Source organism: Mesoplodon densirostris, chromosome 1 (assembly GCF_025265405.1).
Source record: "Mesoplodon densirostris isolate mMesDen1 chromosome 1, mMesDen1 primary haplotype, whole genome shotgun sequence".
NCBI lineage: Eukaryota > Metazoa > Chordata > Mammalia > Artiodactyla > Ziphiidae > Mesoplodon > Mesoplodon densirostris.
Window position 1 is genome coordinate 49,187,545 of NC_082661.1, and position 22,287 is coordinate 49,209,831.

Consider the following 22,287-nt stretch of genomic DNA (forward strand, 5'->3'; position numbering starts at 1 on the left):
CCCCATGAAACAGGCCAGGCAGATCTCTCTCTCTGTAAACATTCACCGCCCACCCCCATACAATTTCCAATCAGCTGCTTAGAGAACTGAAACTAGTAGGAGTAAAGAAGCTTGGGTCACTAGAAGGTGACTAGAAGGTGACTAGAAGGTGACTAGAAGGTCACTGGAAGGTCACTGGAAGGCGACTAGGAGAATTCACCCAAAGTGAATTCTTTCACTTAAGGAAAGAATTGCATATGAAGGCCAGACGAACACAGGAAAGGGGGAAAAAAACAACTTGGAGGCAATAAAAACTGCAGGGGGGAGAAAACTTTTAACTAAAACTGTCTTTAACATCCTCAGAGAAACTATAAAAATGGACAGTCAGAGCACAGACCAGGTCCCAGAATTCAGAAATAAAATACCAGAAACAGAAACCCAAATGAAAGGCTGGATGAAAGACTTAACATAATCTCCCAGAAAGAAGAACAACAGAGAGGAAAAGAGGAGAGACAACTCAGTGTCTGAGAAGAAGTTCTAGAAAGAGAGATGAAAGTCATCCTTAGAAAAAATATTCAGTTAAATTAAATTTCCTAGGATGGGAGTATAAACAGTGAATGCTGACTGATATAACCAAAGTTACTGTGGAGGTTCAGGAAGTCACATAGGGAGGGGCGGCAGGGAGGGCAGTTAAATAAAGCAAAATCTCAAACTGCCATGCTGGGAATTCCATAGATAATGCCTAAAATTTTAAATCAAGACATGGTAATGTAAGGATCTTATTTAGAAATAAACATAAGAAAAGAAAAAAAAAAAACCTCACCTAAAAGAGCTGAAAGTGGTGACTAAGATTTGGGCAATGGTAGAAGAGGAAGAAATTGCTGCCTTATAACAAGCCTCGTAGAGCTTTTTGATTCTCCAAACTATGTTTAGATATAACTTTCACTAAAAAAAATAAGTGAAATAAAACTAAAATAGTTTAATTTGGGGATTTTCAGAATATAGCTACTACAAATCAAAGCTATAGGGTAAGGCTTTGGGGAGAAAATGGAGAATGAGGTGATGATCAAAAAACTTGAGATTTATCTGTATTACAGTTGGCCCTTCATATCCATGGGCTCTACAGCCATGAATTCAACTGGGCTTAAAACTATTCAGAAAAAAAAAAAATTTCCAGAAAGTTCAAAAAAACAATACTTGAATTTGCTGTACACTGGCAACTATTTTACTTAGCATTGACATTGTATTAGGTATTATAAGTAATCTAGCGATGCTTTAAAGTATATGGGAAGATATGCTTAGGTTATATGCAATTACAAGCATTTTATATAAGGGACTTGAGAATCCGAGGTTTTGGGTAACTTCATGGGGGAGCAATATAGGAACCCTTCCCTGCTAGTACTGAGGGGTGATTGTCTTTTCATTTCTCACAATGAGACTATATTTATTTATGTCCATATTTTAAAATAGTTTAAGTTAAACAAGGAAAGAAAAACTAAAAGCAGAAAAGGAAGGCAACAGGGACACAACCCTAGAGAGTTCTCTTCAGGTAACCAGAAAGGGGAGCAGACAAAGGGCTCCCTCTTCCAGGCAGAGTCGCCAAGCCCAGCTGGTCTCTGCAGAGCTGGCCTTGGCACACTGGAGGTGCTCAGAAATTGTGTAACTTCGTGTTTGGAGGTGGGCGATATCAGGCAGCTCATGCCCAGGGTGGAGCGCAGGGCCTCTGAAGCAGAAGCGTGAGGATCATCGTGTTGTCAGGAACCCAGACTGCACACGTGGTACCAGAAGCTGGATGTGGATGGCTCGGGTGTCACACTCAGAAGCTGGGTCCTGGCAGCACTGGGGGGCTGTGAGGTTTGGGAGCTCAGACTTAGCCTTCCTTACTCCGAGAGGAAAGTCATCCACGGCAGCACAGGCAGGGAATGTCAAGGTGCCAGGCTGGAGGCAGAAAGACCATCCAAATGGGGCTGTTATCCGGACAGCTGGTGTGGCCTAGAAGACGGCCAGGTGCTGGAACAAGGGGCTGGGGAGACTTGACAGCAGCAGGGGACAAATTGTGGGAGCTGACACCTGCATCCCTGGGTGGCAGTCTCAAATCTACGCCCATGTGGCCGATGCAGCTGTAGGTTCTAGCAGAGGCGATTTAAAAATCACTTTGAGAGCAGGCTGGGTTTTGTTTTATTTTGTTTTCCAGAAGCGTAAGTAATGGGAGTGGGAGAGAAAATTGATTTAAAGTTTCATTTAATTTAGAGTAAAAGGTTGGAATTGGGAGGAGGAGAGACAAGATGGATGGGAAAGCAGATGCATTTCTAAGAGACGTTAATATGGGGCAATCAGAAACCAGCAGTCTTTAAGAAAGAGGAAACCTCAGGGGAGGAAAGAGAGGCCATCTGACTCCAGAACTTGAAGGTCACAGGGAATGTTCCAGCAAGCTGCCAATCACCCCTTTCCTCCTTCCTTTGTTTACCAAGCTTGAATGTCAAAGACAAAAACGGTGCTGTCATGAGCTGGCTCCTTGGGTCCTGGCTCCTGAGGAAGGTGCCTGGGTTGTCTCCATGTTCCGGATGAGGGGATTTGGGGGCTGGCATCAGGCCTAGGTTAGTGGGTGTGTTACCGTAACGCCTGAAGTCTTTGCTTAATGTCTGCCCATGGAACCTCACAGCTTTGGCTAGTAAGACTCTACCCACCAGGGCCCTTATCTCAGCTCTATCTGGGGGCATAATTAAGATGCTGTCAGGCTGGTCTGAGCCAGTCCATGCTCACAGCAAGTCACAGAGCAGCCCATGTGTCAAGATGCTCTTTCACATCTAGACCTTGTAAGTCCAACTCAGCTGGAGTTGATTCAGCTAACACTAACTGACCATCCTTCATCAGTTGTAAACTGTTACTCAAACTAGCCTAGGGCTTCCCTCGTGGTGCAGTGGTTGAGAGTCCGCCTGCCGATGCAGGGGACACAGGTTCGTGCCCCCGTCCGGGAAGATCCCACATGCCGTGGAGCGGCTGGGCCCATGAGCCATGGCCGCTGAGCCGGCGCGTCCGGAGCCTGTGCTCCGCAACGGGTAGAGACCACAACAGTGAGAGGCCCGCGTACTGCAAAAAAAAAAACCCCAAAAAACAACAACAAAAAAAACAGCCTAGAGGTCATTATTGTTATTGTTGTTGTTACCATTGTTGCTGTTGTTGACATTGCTACTGTTAATTTATAACACTTCCTTAGTTGTATGTTTTCTCCCTTCTAGTCTGTACACTTCATTCACGCAGGGCCTCAGTCTATCTTATTACTTATCTTTTCCCACCACCCAGCACAGTGCCTGACACGTAACTGATATGCAGCAATATTTGATACTTACGTGAATAATTGAATGAATGAATGAGTGAATGAATGAAGAAATGAGTAAATTGACTGAATCAGTGAACACTGATCCAGCTTGTGTTAGATCTTTGGTGGGAAAATATTTCATTGTTTTTGTAAAGTGCTTGAAAAGTGACAAGGAGCTTATTGGACTGCCTTCCCCTATTAGAATGTAAGCTCATCAAGGTCGGGATTTTGTTTCTTTTGTTTACCCTGTATCCTGATTGTCCAGAACAGTGCCTGACACCTAGTAGAAGCTCAATAAATCCCTTTTATTTTATTATTTATTTATTTTATTTATTTATTTTTTGCGGTATGCGGGCCTCTCACTGTTGAGGCCTCTCCTGTTGCGGAGCACAGGCTCCGGACGTGCAGGCTCAGCGACCATGGCTCATGGGCCCAGCCGCTCCGCGGCATGTGGGATCTTCCCAGACCAGGGCACAAACCCGTGTCCCCTGCATTGGCAGGCGGACTCTCAACCACTGCACCACCAGGGAAGCCCTAAATCCTTTTTAAATAAACATTCATAATTTCCATTGAGCCTCACAGCAACCTTAACAGGGCAGATACAATTCATTTCCATTGTATAGGTGGGGAAAATGATGTTCAGAAGGGTGGAATGGAAGCTTGCGTACTATGGAAAGAAAATAATATTTGGAATCAGAGAACCTGGGTTCAAATCCCATTTATACCACCTACAGGTTGTAGATTTAGGCAGTTCATTGAAGCCCCTCTTGCTCCCACATTTGGTGTGTTGTTCTGAGGCTGCCCTGAGAATTGGACAAATGGCAGCTGGTGGCAGTGGTGGTATTAATGCTGCCTAAACACTCAGGGACAAGATTCCTGTAATTCTTAGAATGGGATCTAAGATAGAAGTCCTCCAAGAAGGCTTCTAAAATGACATGTGAAAAGCAGGTGACAGAGCCTGGAAGCAGGGATCACCTGAACCCGTGAGGCTCCCTGAGAGCAGCCCTATGTTGCCTTTTCCAATTAAGAGTCCAGGTTGTACCTTAGCAAGTCGTTTTACTGAATCCTTCATGACAGATTTCCGAATTTTGGCTTCACTGCTTACTAGCTAGCTACCAGAGAAGGTATTTCCCTTTCTGAGCCTCAGTTTTCTTTTTATGAGATGGGAATAACCACACCTACTGTATAGGGCTGCTGTGAGAGTAAGATTAAACATATTGGAAACAGCCTAGTGTTGGCCTTCTCTCCTCGGTGGAACTGTACACAGTAAAGGGTTAGCAGTCATCCAGCTCAGTCAAGCAAGAGAAGTCCCGTGGCATGCAGCATGGCCCTGATCTCAGCTCTGCCTTGCTTCATGGATTTAAGTCAAAATAAAAGCTAACACTTACATGCATACGAACCAAGCACGATCCTAAGTGCTTGGCATGTATTGACTTAATTCTCACAGCAACTCTACAAGGCTCCTGGTAGATAGTCTCCAAGGATAGCTGTCCCTATACCTCCCCTGCCTATGCACACACCCCTCCTCCCAACAAGAAGTGGAGTTTCCTTCCTTTCTTCTGCACCTGAGCTGTCCTAGTGATTACTTGACCAATAGAATGAGACAGAAGTGATGCCATGCAAGTTCTAGGTTCGGTCCTTGAGACACCAAGCCGTTTCTGCTTTTGCTCTGGGAAGCCACTGCCATGCTGTAAGGATGCTTGAGTGGACCACAGAATTACGAGGAGACGGACCACATGGCCCAGACAGACAAGTAGGGCATCCTTGGGCCTTCTGGCCCATTCCAACCACCAGCAGCCAGGATGAGGGGTCTGAACTCCTGCCCATATGAGAGACAAACTGAATAAGAAATTTGGAGAAGAGAAATCGTGGAAAGGGCGCTAGATCAGGCACTGCATCCTTATGTGAACAAGACTATATTTATTCTGTGAACCTCCAGAAGCTATAGCCCGGGCAAACAGAATTGCACGGAGGCCACTGTGCCCTCCATATAGGAAAGATACTTTGTTCCCGTGGAGTTGTCTGTTGGGCAGGGGTGAGCTCCAGTCCCTGGTGCTGGGCAAGCCGAGGCCAGACCATCACTTGACTAAGCAGCTTGGAGGAGAGTCTGTCGCTGGGTAGGAAGGTGGCCACAGATGATCTCCAAGTGCCTTTCAACTCTCAAAGCCAGGAGGTCAGTGGAGACCTTATAAGGCAAGAAGGAATGGAGGGACAATACCTAGAGTCAGCCAAACCATAGAGGTTTTCAGAAGTTCCATCCTGGATGAGTAAGAAAGAGAAGCAGGCAAGCTGTGGGGGTCTGGCCAGAGCAGGGGGATTTCCCAGAATTCCTGCGGCTGATGCCACTCCTGGTCATTAGTGGCCATTTAGTGCCAAGCTTAATGGTGGCTCCTAGCAAAGATCTTGCAGAGACACAATTGGCGGCAAGAGAGCTGATGTGTACAGATCCTGGTGCAGTGGGGCCTTTGCAGCTGGCATCTCCACCAGTCACATCTGGCCTCGTGAACTTGCCCCTGACCCCCTGAGAGGTCCAGCAGAGCCTGATTTCACTTCCCCCTTTATACTTGCCACCTGCACATCTCTGTGCACAGAAGAACAAGGGCTTGGTTACCTCCCTAGCAGCTCCCAGAGATCTTGGCACAGCAAACTCCAGTTGATCAAGCTGTGCTCAGAGGAACATGCGTGAGTGAGAGGGAAGGACACTGAAGCATCACACAAGCCCTGCTCGCCGCCTCAGGATAGCTCAGTAGCTATTGAGCAAACGTCCTCCACAGGGCGGTAGGAATAACCATGAGCTAACTGGGAACTGATATTAACATTGCCATTAGCGCCCCAGAAGAAAAATTAAACAGTAAATGTTTTCTTGTTTTAAATGTCCTTGGGGATAACTTCAAATGCTGCTTTTGTGAAGAAATACTCACTGGAGTCTTATTAAAAGAAAAAGAGTCATCATTTATTTAGGTTCAAATGTCAGAATGCGTGGCTTTTTCTTAAGGGATACTTTATGTTTTTGTAGCTATTTGAGAAAGGTAACTCCCCTCTACTAACAGATCAAAATGAAAATTCTCGTCAAATAGTTATTTAAAATGAAACAGAAATGTATTTAGTAAATTCAAAATTGGCGGCAGCAGCCAACTCGTTTTTAAACAATTTTTAAACTGTTTAGTTAAAGCAATTTTTTTCTGCATCTGACCTGTCAAGGAAAAACATAAGATGGAAGTAATCATCCAAAAATATGAGTTTTCAAGCTTATCTTGCCCCATATACCAGTGGTTCTGAAAGCGACCGCTGGAATAACAACATCACAATACATTATGAGTATCTACAACTCATCATTATATGACAAGATTTTGCCACTGTCGTGGTGAAAGAAAACCCAGTTACTAAGAAGCCTGATGACACGCTTGGGAGTATGTAAATCACAAGTGCCAAGTGTCTTGGTTGCCCCCGAATTATTTCGTACTCAGAGTGTCTCTGCCTGCAGAATGGATCTTCATCTTATAAAAATGGCTTCTATGTTTCCTTCAATGTGGCTGCCGGTTCATGGAAATGTAATAAGCTTCTCTCAGGCTCTGCTAATTTAAGTCAGCCACGGATATTCATTTACAGTATTTAAATGTCTTCCACTTAAAATAGATCAATCCCTTGGCTTTCAATTGAACCCAGTTAATTTACAGTAATAGCTGGAAGCCTGGTTGGTAGATGACTCATTTTGTCAATTACTAGGCAAAAAACTGAATCGAATGACATTGAGGCAGCATGGAAAACATATCTTATTCATTGTTTCATGAGCATAACTTACTTTTAATTACATTTGGGACATTCTAGCTCATTCATACTGCCTAAACACTCAGGGACAAGATTCGAGTACTGAGTTACTGTTTATCAGCAAAATGGAGGTGATCTGGGGGTGCTTCTGTGGGATTGCTGCCTCGCCTGGTCTGCTGAGGGTGATGGGTAGGCTTCCTGAATGATCCTTTGCAGAGGATCGCGATGGGGTGTGCCTTCCTCAGCAGAAAGCAGCACGTGCCCCTCAGCGGCAGTCTGCTCAGCAGGTCAGCCTGGCACAGATCAAAGCAAAAGAATCTGTACCGCGTTTCTCAGACTGACTTGCTCTCCACTAAACAGCATAGCAGTCCTCTCCCAATTCACCATATACCCCAGAGCCTAGCACTAGTTGCAGGACCTGGAGAGCAGTAAGACAGACCAAACCACTTCCAATCAAGACCATCCAAGGCAAGCCCCCCAGACCTGGCATCACCATGTCCCGACAGTGCATATTCTGAGCAGAAACACACTTCCCAGGGAATGTGCTCCAAGGCCCAGGCCAGCCTGAGTGGCAGGGGCAGCCTCTGGGGCAGACTGTTCATCATGGGGGGAGAAGGCTGGAAGCTGTGCAGCCCCAGAAACATGGCAGAGACAGCCACGTGGAAGAATAGCCCTGTGGTTCAGTGCTGCAGACCCTGGGCTGTGGAGAGGCAGTGTCCCCCTGGACTCCTCACAGCATGGGGTGGAGGCCACGCAGCGCTGCCTACCAAAGGCTCCCAGTTCTGTAGCAGAGGCTTTTCCACACCTGCCATGTGGGCTCCAAAGAGCCAAGGGCAGAGTTAGCATCTAGGTGGGGCAGAAATTGACACCAACATCTGCCTGAGTCTTGGGTCAGAGAACGTACTGGAAAGAAGTGGCTGACCAGTGAAGACTCACTCCCCTATAGGAAGCTCAGAGCACGTGGCCTCTGATGGCTGGTTCCCTTCTGAGTGCCATCAGCCCTCGATTGCAGTTAACCGATGCAGCCACCAAATGGGCATCAGAGAGAGTAGGCTTAGTTCTCCCTGCACTCCTCCAGCTAGAACACCAGGTATTTTAAGGAGGCAAAGAGACCTACCATTCGGTCCATTGAGCCAAGGAGGAAGGGGGGCATTTTCACACTCCCAGGACCTCCCACTGCCCAGCGGAAATCCTTTACAGATTGGGCATTTGGCCAGGGACAGTGGGAGCCATGACCCCTCTCGGACAGTGACCTTTATCCTTGCGGGGTTTCTTGTGCTCCAGTCCAAAGGGTCAGGCAGGAAGGGGGTTCTCCACAGCCATCGTAGCTGGAGGCCAGAACCCAGACCTTCTGCCATGCCCTGCTCAGAGCTGTGACCCTGAGAGCTAGGCAGATCCCAGCAGCCTGTGCCCCCCAAGGCTGTATCACAAGTAGATGGGCCTGCCCTCTCATTGCTTTTCCTTCCCACCATCCAGTCAGAGGAGCAAGAGAATAATCATTAATTAAATGGCTTTGCATAGAAATACAGTGTTTCAATAGTACTATGATTTTATTTATTTTTTAAATTTATTTGTTTATTTATTTTTGGTGCGTTAGGTCTTCGTTACTGCGCACGGGCTTTCTCTAGTTGCGGCGAGTGGGGGCTACTATTCATTGCAGTGCAGGGGTTTCTCACTGCGGTGGCTTCTCTTGTTACAAGCGCGGGATCTAGGTGCTTAGGCTTCAGTAGTTGTGGGTTGCAGGCTCTAGAGCGCAGGCTCAGTAGTTGTGGTGCATGGGCTTTGTTGCTCCGCGGCATGTGGGATCTTCCTGGACCAGGGCTTGAACCTGTGTCCCCTGCACTGGCAGGCGGATTCTTAGCCACTGTGCCACCAGGGAAGTCCCAGTACTATGATTTTTAAACTTTTTTATTGGGCCAGGTGAACAGTCTGGGACAAAATTATCTGAAATGTGTTTACTCAAAATAACATCTAGGGCTTCCCTGGTGGCGCAGTGGTTAAGAATCTGCCTGCCAGTGCAGGGGACAAGGGTTCAAGCCCTGGTCCGGGAAGATCCCCATGCCGCGGAGCAACTGGGCCCATGCGCCACAACTACTGAGCCCACACACCACAACTACTGAAGCCCGCGTGCCTAGAGCCCGTGCTCCGCAACAAGAGAAGCCACCACAATGAGAAGCCCACGTTCCGCAACGAAGAGTAGCCCCTGCTCACTGCAACTAGAGAAAGCCCATGCACAGCAACAGACCCAACACAGCCAAAAATAAATAAATAAAAATAAATAAATTTATTAAAAAAATAAAATGACATCTAAGTAGTTAAAATAAACAATGCTAAATATTCCTGAAATCCCAGCACCTAAACAAAATAACAGTTTACCTCTTGCTATGGCAAGTCTGCTGTGGATAAGGTGGCAGCTTCATCTGTTTCTGTGCCCTCTAAGGTTGACACAGTGAGGGAGGGAGGAGAGAAGGATGGAGGTTACATTTCTAAAGGACCAGGCCCAGGAGTAGATGAAGTCATACCACCTAGTCCCAGTGGCCAGAGCCCTGTCACCACTAGAGTGTTCAGAAAGCCCCCCTTGTAAGCATTCTGGTCCACTGGTCACAAGTATTCGTTCCTCTGTGTCCCTAGAAAGCTGCTTGGCACCCCAGCACTGGGCCCATCACAGTGACACAGAGAGGCTAGGACACTAAATCTAGTGAGCGCTGGCTTCACACAGACACTTTGTAACATGGCATGCATCTTTTTCTCATGAACATGATCACAGGCATTAATGACAAGGGCCTGGGGGGTGACGGTATTGGGACCCCTTGCCTGGGTGGAGCCCAAGGTTTCACAGTACTGGGACCATGGGCACAGCCTCAATCCTATAGCCTCTGGGAGGCTCAGGAATCACTCAGGGAGAGTCAGGCATTCATGATTTGGGGCAGAGCCTAGATCAGAGCCCTGGAGTGGCACAGAACTAACTGCAGGGAAAACCAGGACCACTGAAGGAAGACCCACCCCCCCGGAGAGGACGTTCCCTCTAAGGTTGGGAGAGACTGTTAAGGCTGAGGCTGGAGGGTTGCTGAGTGCTCTGCCCAGACCCCAGGCTTAGTGCCGCAAGTCTGCCCCAGGCTCTGGGTCCCAGGCTCACCCTTGATCCCAGCTAGACTTGTGTGGGCTCAGGCCCTAGGCTGGGTGGCCTTCCCGGTGAGGGCTTCAGGGCCTGTGGCCATCTGGGGTGGTTCAGGAAGGTGCAGGGAGCTGGTGCTCAGACCCCAAAGCCCCTGCTTTCTGCCAAGCACAGTGCTGTCCCTCCAACACTCTGCCCCGAGGGGCACCCCTCACGGGCTGACAGATTCTATCGGGAGACCAGGTGTAGCCCCGACATGGTGGTGAAGCGGGGTGCGGAGACGGGTGGAGCACACCAAGTGCTTTGGAGTGCACAGGAGGCAGCCTCAGGCTGGAATCGGTTGGGAGAATCTTCAGGATGAAGTCCTGAGCAAAGAATGAGGCCATATCCCCTGTGTATGTATAATTGATTAAATTTGTTATAAAGCAAAAAAAAAAAAAAAAAAGAGAATGAGGCCAGAGTAGTGACTCATCTCCACTCCTTAGGGAGGGAAGGTGTCCGAACCAAGAAGCAATTTGTCTCCAACTTTTAGGTTGCCTTTTTAAATATCTACATTTTGGACAGTAATGGACCATGGTTAAAGGCTTGTATGATAAGGAAGGAGGAGGATGTTTCCCAGCTTGGCACTGAACTTCATCCTGATCTGCGTTATTTAAAATTTGGAGTGATTCAGTTCTTGGTTGGGTGTCAGAGGCTAAAGCTTTTTAAAATTGATCTGAGGCCACAATCAGAATAATAGGAGATAAAGAACCCTGAGTGATTGCTTTTTAAAATGTGTGCAATTTTCCAAGATGCTGCCAGTGGAAAATCTTATCATGTCACTTGTTAAGAAGCATTTCAGAAGTTGGTTCTTCAGACAGTCTCCCTCTAGACAAGATGAAAAATGAAGACTTCCTGGAGAGCCAGCTTTGATCAGGTAGGAGAGAGAGCTGGATTAGAGTGTGAAGTTCACAGAACGATCAGGAAGCCCAAAACCCAGACCAGTGGTAGAAGGACAGACACCCTGGCCCCTGCAGGAGGTCCCACCAGGATTGTCACCGCAAACTATGAAGGAGGAGCCCAGTCCTTCACCATCCTGGGACTCCTGGATCTACACCATACCTTATTTTGTGGCACAAGTGATGGTGTTATTGGAGGAGGGATTGTTCCTAGAGACAAACCAAATGAACAGGTATAGCGGCCAAAATGGTTTTAAAATAATAATTATGACAAGTACTCATATTCATTCAGCCTTTAGCGCTTTACAGAGCACCAGCTCAGGCAGCCCAGTGAGGAAAAAAGAACAGAGGTTAATGAGCTCATTGTACAGATAATAAAACCATGCATCAGCCCTGGACCTGCTTGAGTCCCACATTAAGTGTCAATGTCACAATAATTACGAACCCCTATAACTGTTTTTAACTGTTTATATGTATTCCAACTCCTGTAAAATGGTTATAAGCAGACTCTATTCCTTGGCTATGTAATAACTCACAAATCACAACAATAGCACTACTCTCGCCAGGCACCCAACCTGGTGCTGTGGAGACATTGGATCACGAAAGCCTCAAAACACATCACATTACAGAGGAGGAAATTGAAGCTCGCCTTGTTGCACAGGCATTGGAGGCCCAGTCTGAGCCATAGTTGTAAGCTTTCACTAGTGACGCCTCCACCATGCTGCCTTCTTCGGTATCTGCTACAGCCCAGCTCCATTCCAGGCCCTCTGCTCACTCTATCCCATTTGGTTCCCAGAGAACCCCATTGAACAGAGAGGGAAACTGACGCTAGGAGAAGAGAACCCATCCAAGCACTTAATGTCAATAAGCAGTAGTGTCAGGATGAAACCAGGTCTGTCTGAAGCTAACACCTGTGAGGTGTCCATAACTGTCCCACATCCTCTCAGATTTAAAGTGTAATTGATGTTTATCTTTTCATGACTAGGGTAAGCTCTGGGCATGAGACAACTGAATAGAGACAGGTGAAAAGAAATCTTTGTCATTGTTGCTGTTGTTACTCTCATTCATTCCCCTGGACTGAGCTGAGGCTCCCAGACGATCCGGTGCCCTGGGAACTGTTCCCAAGAGAGATCATTCTTTGCCAAACAAGCTATGGCAGCCTCCTGGGGTGGGCAGGGGCTTGTGTGCTCTGGTTAGAGGACTTGGAGAGGAATTGTCACTAGATTTTAGTCCAAGGGAAGTTGAGAGGCCTGCCAATCCAGATGTTTGCAGAAAGGAGAGGGAGGGGAAATCACTGTCCTTTGCCTGGGAATAATAGATGGACGTTCCAGGCTGCAGAGAAGCTGGGCAGGCTGGCCTGGCCCTTGACACATTACATGGGGGAGCATTCAGCCAGGGAGTGACGGTGGAAAGATGACAACAGCCCATTACTCAGGCATGGACTTCACCCCATGAATTATCTGACTACTCTTTTATTTTTTCTTCTGTACTTTTACATTAAATTTTCTTATTTTGATGCAAACATTACAGGGCAAAACATAAAAGCTGCCTCACCATTCCCAGCACTCCCTCCCAACGTGTGAGTTTTCTGTGCCATTTCTGTATATTTACACGTTACTCGTGGGTTCTTGAGAGAGGGCAGAAACAGAAATTGAGATGGGAAAGTACTGAATTATTTTTCTAGCACTTATTTTTTTTAATTTAACAATTTTGCTTAGAAGCCTTTTTTATTTACCTCATTCTGATATGGCTATACCAGAATTATTTAACCACTCCCCCACTGATGGACAAGTAAGTTGTTTCCACTTTTTGTGGTAAGGAAAATGCTACAGTGAGCATCGTTATACATACATCCTTGTGTGTTTGTCTTTCCTTGGAACAAATTCTCAAAATTCAATACTAGGTTAAAGGATATTTCATTTTCAAATTATCTTAGACATTACAAAATTGCTTTCAAAAAGACTTTATCAAATTACTATCCCATCAAAAATGTCTGAGAATGCCCATTTCTCTTGCTTTCCCCAATATTAGATATTAGCAGTCATTTTATTTTATTACTTTTTATTGACATATAGTTGATTTATAATATATTGAATTAGTTTCAGGTGTACAGCAAGTGATTCCGTTTTTTTTTTATAGATTATATTCCATTATGGATTATTACCAGATACTGAATATAATTCCTTGTGCTAAACAATAAATCCTTGTTGCTTATCTATTTTATGTATAGTAGTGTGTATCTGTTAATTCCATACTCTTAATTTGTCCCTCCTCCCCAGTAGTCATTTTAAATTAAGAATCTTATGATGTTTATTGACCATGTGTATTTCTTCTATTAATTTCTTATTAATACCCTTTACCCATTTTTGTACTGGGTTCTTTGTCTTTTATTTTCATAATACATTTTACTTAACCCAACATATCCAAAAATTATCATTTCACTATGTAAGCAACATAAAATTATTAATGAGATTTTTGCATTCTTTTTTTACATGATGTCTTTGGAATCCACTTAGAGCATATCTCAATTTGGACACTAAGCTTTCATCAGAAATACTTGGTCTATATTGAGATTTCATGAAATTTACATTTGAAGAAGTAGAGTCACATACCCACATTTTTCCAAATATCCTGTGGTAGGCAGAATAATGTCTCCCCAAAGATGTGAATGTTATGTGGCAAGGAGGAATTAAGGTTGAAGATGGGATCAAGGTTGCTAATCAGCTGACCTTAACATAAAAATTTATCCTGGATTACCCATATGGATCCAGGGTAATCACAAGGGTCTTTTATAGTGGAAAAGGAGACAGGAGAGGAAGGAGGTCAGAGTCTGAGAGCAATTTCAAGATGCATTGCTGCTGGGAAGATAGAGGAAGGGGCCAAGAGCCAAAGAATGCAGGCACCCCCTAGAAGCTGCAAAAAGCAGGGAAACAAGATCCTCCCCTGGAGCCTCCAGAAGGCTGTAGCCTGGTAAGGCCCATTTCAGACTTCTGACCTCCAGAACTGTAAAAAAATAAGTTTTTGTTGTTTTAAGCCACTAAATTTGTGGTGCTCTGTTAGGAAACTAATACATGTACTTAAAACTTTTCCAATAACTGAATCAAGTGTCAGTGTTTCATAACAGCTTTATTGAGGTATAATTATCATCAGTAAACTCCACATATTTAACATGTACAATTTGATAAATACATGTGTACACCTGTGCAACCATAACCACAATCAAGATGTATCTATTACCCCCCAAAGTTCCCTTGTATCCTTTTGTAATCCCTCCTCCATCTTCTGCCCCTCCTGACCCCTGACCCCAGGCAATCACCAGTGTGCTTAGCATGCATTTTCTGGAATTCTATGTAAACAGAGTAATACAGAGCATACTCTGGTTTCTTTCACTTAGTATAATGATTTAGAGATTCACCCATGTTGTAGCATGCATTTGTATTCATTCTTATTGCTGAGTAGTATCCCATTGTATGGCTGTGCCACAGTTTGTTTATCCGTTCACTTGTTGATGGCCATTTGGGTTGTGTCCAGTTTGGGGATATTAAAAATGAAGTCCAAATCTCTGTATGGACATATGCTTTCATTTCTCTTAGGTAAATACCTAGAAGAGGAATGGCTGGATCAAATCCTAGGTATATTTTAACAGTTTTAGAGACTGCTAAACTGTTTTCTAAATTGTTTGTACCATTTTACATTCCTACCAGCAGTGTATGAGAGTTCTAGGTCCTCCATGCTCACACCAACACTTGCTATGGTCAGTCTTAAATCTTATCTATTCTAGTAGATATGTAGTGATGCCACACTGTGGTTTTAATTTGCATTCCCCTAATGACTGATGATGTGGAGGATCTTTCCATGAGCTTATTTGCCATTCCTACATCTATCTATATTACAGATATAATAAAGTATCTGTTCAAATCTTTTGCCTATTTATTAAATTGGATTGTTTGTTTCCTTACTATTATATTTTGAGAGTGCTTTGTGTATTTGGGGTACAAGTCCTTTACCAGATATATGATTTTCAGATATTTTCTTCCAGTGTACAACTCATATTTTCTCTTAATCATATATTTCAAAGAGCAGGGTTTTTTTTATTTAAATAGGTCAAATTTTAGTTAATTGTGCTTCTGATGTTGTATTTAAGAAGTCTTTGCCTAACCAAAATCATAAAGGTTTTCTACCAGAAGTTTTATTGTCTTATGATTTTACTTTTAGGTATATGATTTATTTTGAGTATATTTTTATATGTGATGTCAGGCATGGATCAAAGTTCATTTTTTTACACAAGAATATAAAATTGTTCCACCACCATTTACTGAAAATACCATCCTGCTATCCATACTCCACTGAATTGCCTTTGAACCTTTGTCAAAAATCCATTTGTTTGTTTGTTTGTTTCTGAACCTTCTATTCTGTTTTATTAACTTCTTTGTCTATCTTAATGCCAATATTACAATGTTTTGATTACTATAGCTTTATAATAAGTCCTGAAATCCAGAAGTATTAGATCTCCAACTTTGTTATTCTGTTTCAAAGTTGTCTGACTGTTGTAGGTCCTTTATATTTCTATATGAATTTTAGAATCAGCTGGTCACATTCTATAAAACACTACTGGGATTCTGATTGGGATTGCTTTGAATCTTTAGGCCAATTTGGGGAGAAATGACGTCTTAACAATAGTAAGTCCTCTGGCCAGTGAACACAGTATATCTCTCCAGTTGGTTATATCTTCTTTCAATTCTCCCAGCAATGATTTATAGTTCTCAGTGCACAGATCTTGAAGATCTTTCATCATATTTATCCCCAAGTATTTAATATTTTGGGGTGCAAGTAAAATGGTTTTGATTTTCTATTTCCAATTGTTCATTGCTAATAGAGAGAGATACTACTTAATTTTGTGCATTTATGTTATATCCTGAAACCTTGCCAAAATCATTTATTAATTCTAGTAGCTTTTTTTTTTGTAAAGTTTCATCAGATTTTCTACATAGACAATTATGTTGTTTGTGGAAACACTTTCACTTCTTCCTTTCCAATTTGAACAAATTTTATTTCTTTTTCTCACCTTGTAACAACAGCTGGGGCTTGTACAATATTTAATAGAAATAAGAATAAACATCATTGTTTTGATATTGGTCTTAGGGGAAAAGCTTTTAGTATGATATTAGCTTTTCGTTTTTCAGAGATACCCTTTATCAGGTTGAGGAAGTTCTCTTTTATTCTAGTTTGTTGAGAATTTTTATCAGGAACAGATGTTGAATTTTGTCAAATGCTTTCTTTCTGTGCATCTATCGAGATGATCTTTTCTCTTTTCTAGTTTATAAATATGGTGAATTACATTGATTGATTTTGGTTTGTTAAACCAACTTTGCATACTTGGGATAAACCCCAGTTGGTCATTATTTTCCTTTCTATATATTGTTGAATTTGATTTGCTAAAATTTTGTTGAGAATTTTTGTCCCTGAGCGATATGGGTTTACAGTGTCCTTTTCTTATAATGTCTTCAGCTGTTCTACATCACAGTAATGTTGGCCTCATAAAATGCACTGGAAACCATGCCTTTTTTTCAGTTTTCAAAAAGAGTTTGTGTAGTATTGGTGTTATTTCTTCCTTAAATATTTGGTAGAATTCACCAGTGAAATCATCTGAGTTTGGAGTTTTCCTTGTGGGAAGGTTTTTAGCTACAAATTCCATTTCTTTTTATTTATATTTATTTTTGCTGTGTTGGGTCTTCGTTTCTGTGCCAGGGCTTTCTCCAGTTGTGGCAAGCGGGGGCCACTCTTCATTGCAGTGCGTGGGCCTCTCACTGTCGCGGCCTCTCTTGTTGCGGAGCACAGGCTCCAGACGCGCAGGCTCAGTAGTTGTGGCTCACGGGCCCAGTTGCTCCATGGCATGTGGGATCCTCCCAGACCAGGGCTCGAACCCATGTCCCCTGCATTAGCAGGCAGATTCTCAACCACTGTGCCACCAGGGAAGCCCCCAAATTCCATTTCTTTACTAGATATAGGGCTATTTAACTATTTCTTCTTGACTGAGCTTCAGTAGTTTGTGTCTTCTTTTATCCACTTCATCTAAATTTCCAAATTTATTAACATAATGTTTTTTCTTAACATTACCTTATTATCTTTTTAATATCTGAAGAATCTGTAGTGAGGTCACCTCTCTAATTCCAGATATTGACAATTTATCTTCTCTCTTTTTCCTGATTAGTCTTGCTAGAGACATCAATTTTATTGATCTTCTCAAAGAACTAGCTTTTAGTTTCATTGGCTTTATTATTTTTTTATTTTTCATTTTATTTATAGCCACTCTGATCTTTATTTTTTCATTTTTTTACATTGGGTTTAATTTGCTCTTCTTTGTGTTATTTCTTAAGGTAGAAGCTGAGGTCATTGATTGAAGCCTTTCTTCTTTTCTGATATCAACATTTAGTGCTATAATTTACCCCCTAACTACTCCTCTAGAGGCATGTAAAAAATTTTATATGTTGTGTTTTCATTTTCATCCAGTTCAAAGCACTTTCTAATTTTCCTTTTTGATTTTTTTCTTTGATGTATGGGTTATTTAGAAATGCATTAATTGGTTTCCAAATATTTCAGGATTTTCCAGAAATTTTTCTGTTATTGATTTCTAACTTAATTCCATTGTGGTCAGAGAACATATGTTGTATTTGAATTTTTTTCCATTTTTTAAGACTTGTTTATGGCCATCTTAGTAAAAGTTTCATGGACATTTGAAAACACGTGTATTCTACTGTTGAGGAAGGCAGCAATTAGATCAAATTGGTTGATAGTGTTTTTCCAGGTCATTTATATCCTTACTGTTTTTTTTGTCTACTTGTTTTCTCAATTATTGATAAATAGATAATGAACTTTTTTTTACTATAATCATCTACTTTATTGCTCCATTAATCTTCATTCCTTTCCTTTTTTCTGTCTAATATCATTTTCTTTCTGCCTAATTGTCTTTAACAATTCTTGCAGTATGAGTCTGCTAATGATGCATTATTTCCTCTTTGTTTTGTGTATCTTAAAAGGTCTTTACTTAGCCTTTATTTTTGAGGGATACTTTTACTGGATTCAGAATACGAGGTTGACAGATTTTCCTTTCAATACCTTTAAAGATGTTGTTCCACTGATTTCTTAACTTACATTGTTTCTGATAAGAAATTTGCTGTCATCCTCACATTTGCTCCTCTGTATATATTGTATCATTTACTTCTGGCTGCTTTTAAGAGTTTCTTTTCATGACTGGGTTTGAGCCATTTGATTATGCCTTCATATACTTACTTTTCTTTATGTTTCTTATGCTTGGGGCTCATTGCACTTCTTGGATCTGTGGGTTTATACTGTTCATAAATTTGGAAAAGTTTCAGCTATAATTTCTTCACAAATATTTTTCAGTTACCCCCTCCTTTTCCAGAGACTTGAATTACATGTAAATTACACTGCTTGAAGTTATCCCACATCTCACTGATGCTCTGTTCATTGTTTTTACTTCTCTTTTCTCTTTGTTTCATTTTGAGTAGTTTCTATGGCTATATTTTCAAGTTCTCTAGTCTTTTCATCGGCAACATTGAATCTGCTGTTAATCCCATTCATTGTATTTTTTATTTGCACATTGTACTTTTCATCTCTAGAATGTAGATTTGAGACTTTTTTTTACATCTTCCATTGAGGGAGTCACCATATCCTCTGGCCTCAGTCAGGTTTTCAGATGTCTGTAGTTCCACCCAATGTCTTGACTATCATTTCATAAAAGACCCCAAGCTAGAAACACCCAGCTAAGCCATTCCAAATTTCCTGGTCTACAGAAACCCTGTAAGAGAATAAAGGTTTATTGTTGTTTTTAACTACCAAGATTTAGGGTAATTTGTTATGTTGCAATAGATAACTAAGACATTCAGAATCTGACATAGGAAGCTTTCTGAATTCTGAGCATCTTCACCAGTCCCTGAAGGTTGTACCACATCCTAGGTGCCCCATTGCTGGGTTTAGACAAATGAGAGGGAGCAAGGCTGATCACTGGGCTGCTTCCCCTCCACCTGCAGTGTTCCTGGAGTTTGTATTTATTATGCTGTAGAAATGATGGATTTTGAATAAACCATCTAAGCTGACACTAATATAAGAAATATACTCTCTCCCAAAGTTGCTCTCTGAGAGAAGGAGTTTCTGGAGCTTTTGTCTGGGGCCTCCACTGGCTACCCACGGATCCTCTCAAGCTGATACATTCATAAGGGTTGGGGAAGGAGCTATGGTGAGCCAGCAGCAGGCCTGGACTGGAGCTCGGTTACACAGAGACAGAATAGCACATCCTTTGACCGTTACTCCCTTACACCAGTGGACTTGCCCTGGTGTGAAACTAGAGATGAATGAATGAAGTCATTGGCAGCCTCTCAGGACAAACCTGGATATGCAGGCTGAGTAAATAGCAAAGCAGAGCAAATGCACATAAGCTCAGACGCAGGGGGACGGGGAGAGGGGACTAACCTTTGTGGGAAGCTCTCCTGTGACTGGAGTTTGCACGATCTCTTTCTGCACCCAGCTGCCCATCTGTGCAGTTATAGGTGCAAATGGCATGTCTGGCCCCTTCCCAGGCCCAGCAGGAAGGAGACCAGCCACCCCCTCCAAAGTGCTAACGCTCACTTTGGGCTCCTCAGGGAAATCCTGGACCCCCTAGTCCAGGGCATGACCTGAGTGGCTGGAGGTACTCCTTGTCCTTCGGAACTGCATGTGTCCAAGGCACAGCAGCTCAACCAAAACCTGGCTCTCCAAGGCCAGCAGGAAAATATCGCATCATTTTAACCCTCACAACAGCCTCATGAGGTAGATACTGTTATTATCCTTATTTTACACTTGAGGAAACTGATGTGCTGAGTAAGCTTATGGAAAAGGCACCTTCCTTTGGCTACTTACTCTAAGTGCCCCTAGAGAGTTGTTGTCAAAGTGTATCCCTGGGGGCCAGCAGCATCAGAAAGCTGGTTAGAAATGCAGATTCTCCTTTTTTTTTTTTTTTTTTTTGCGGTATGCGGGCCTCTCACTGTTGTGGCCTCCCCCGTTGCGGAGCACAGGCTCCGGACGCGCAGGCTCCGGACGCGCAGGCTCAGCGGCCATGGCTCACGGGCCCAGCCGCTCCGCGGCATATGGGATCCTCCCAGACCGGGGCACGAACCCGTATCCCCTGCATCGGCAGGCGGACTCTCAACCACTTGCGCCACCAGGGAGGCCCAGAAATGCAGATTCTCCTTTTTTTGTTTCACTTTTTTTTTTTTTTTTTTTCCGGCCACGTTGCACCGCTTGTGGGATCTTAGTTCCCCAACCAGGGATTGAACCCCGGGTCACGGCAGTGAAAGTGCCAAGTCCTAACCACTGGACCAGCAGAAAAATCCCCAGATTCTCCTTCTTTCTCCAGACCTATAGAGTCAGAAACCCCAGGGGTAGTTCTGTTAGTGCTATGCTTACCAGCCAGTTGCTAAACATTTCCATTATTAGAAATTAAATCATACAGACCTACAATTAAATAAATTATATTAAAAACAAAGGTAATTAATGGATAAACAACAAGGTCCTACTGTATAGCACAGGGAACTATATTCAATATCTTGTCATAAACCATAATGGAAAATAATATGAGAAAGAATATGTATATAAACACACACATATATATATAACTGAATCACTTTACTGAACACCTGAAACTAACACAATATTGTAAATCAACTATACTTCAATAAAATACATTAAAAAAATAAAGATAATCAGTCCTCAAAATGTATCACCCCCTAATTGATTTCATTTACTACTATCTATACTCTAGAGCCTGTTGACCCCTATAGTATCCATGTGGCAGGAACACTGCGGTGCATTACTTCCCAGTGCCACATTCAATGACGACATGAAATCAGCCATGGAGGGTATTTATATCACAGAAGTTGGCAAACACTACAAATCAGCTTGCCTTATTTTTTTTGGAGAACCTGTTGTTAAACATTTACTGCAAGACCACCAAACTTGGTACTCTGTGTTTTAACAAAGCCCTGGGGTGACTCTCATGCCCTCTCAAGGTTGAGACCTAGCCCCAGGGTTTCAGCTGGATGCTTCATACTGACTCCTACGTGTCTTTCATCACAGCCTTAACAAATGACATACCGGAAACGGGAAAGCAGACTCCCTCTGCTCTCCTGCCCCTTCCTCTCCCCTCCCCTTTTCTTCCCCCCTCCCAGCCCTCCACCCCCAAGTGCCTGAGCAAAATGCTGGGGTCAAAGCCGTGCTCTTAACCCATGGGAAGCAGGAGGGATCTGGGTGATCAAAAGCCAGTTCTGAGGGCCCCTTGCAGTAATGGGGGCCACACTGGGATTCTTCTGAGTGAGTGATGAGCAATGGGTCCCAAAGGCACAGCCTGGCTCTCCAGGGCAGCTTCTTGCACACAGTCAGCCAGCAACTGCTGTCACAGATATAGGAGGGAAAGTGCTCCATCATCAGACACCCCCGGAGTGCACATCCCAGCTTGCCCTTGCCAGCAGTGGGACAAGGAGGCTGGTTGCTTCACCTCTCTGACCTCCATCTGCTTGTCCAAGATGATAGGAATAGTAGTACTTGCCCCTGTGGGGCCTCTAGAAAGATTAAATCCAATAGTTTAGACAAAGAGCCAGGAGTATAGTAAAAGCTCTGTAAACAAGGGTTATTACTGCTTTTCCATTTAGCTGGAGTAGAAAGTAATGTCAATGTCAATATTGTTACTCCCATTTTATGGATGACAGATATTGAGGCATAGAGGGAAAAAAAACCCAAAGTGCTCAGAAGTACTCAGAGACAGTTACTGAAACAGCAAACACCAGAGACCCTTCCCGTTAGCCGGTGATGGATCTCATCCACATCCTGTAATGAACACGTTTCCACATCCTGTAATGAACACGTTTCCCCGTCCTGGGGTTGCAGCCCTGATTTATTCCCACTAGCCCTAGGTTCCCTAGAAAGAAACCGTTAGTTCAGTTACAACGATTACCATCTGGTTCTCTGGTTTATTGCTATAATTTCTCTAAAGCATGCATCTGTAGGTAAAGACGCCGTTCTGCCTTTACGGTGCTTAAATGAGAAAAGGCATCTCCATGTGTCCGTGCAGCACAAGACTCCAGCAGCCACGTGGAGCCTCCAGTCACCTTGAAAGC

General features: G+C 43.3%; 1 protein-coding gene across 3 annotated transcripts in view; it reads left to right on the forward strand.

The window, feature by feature from the left end:
* The window catches only part of ARHGAP22 (Rho GTPase activating protein 22), a 166,423-nt gene that overhangs the window by 28,542 nt on the left and 115,594 nt on the right, over nucleotides 1–22,287 (forward strand). The window lies entirely within an intron of this gene.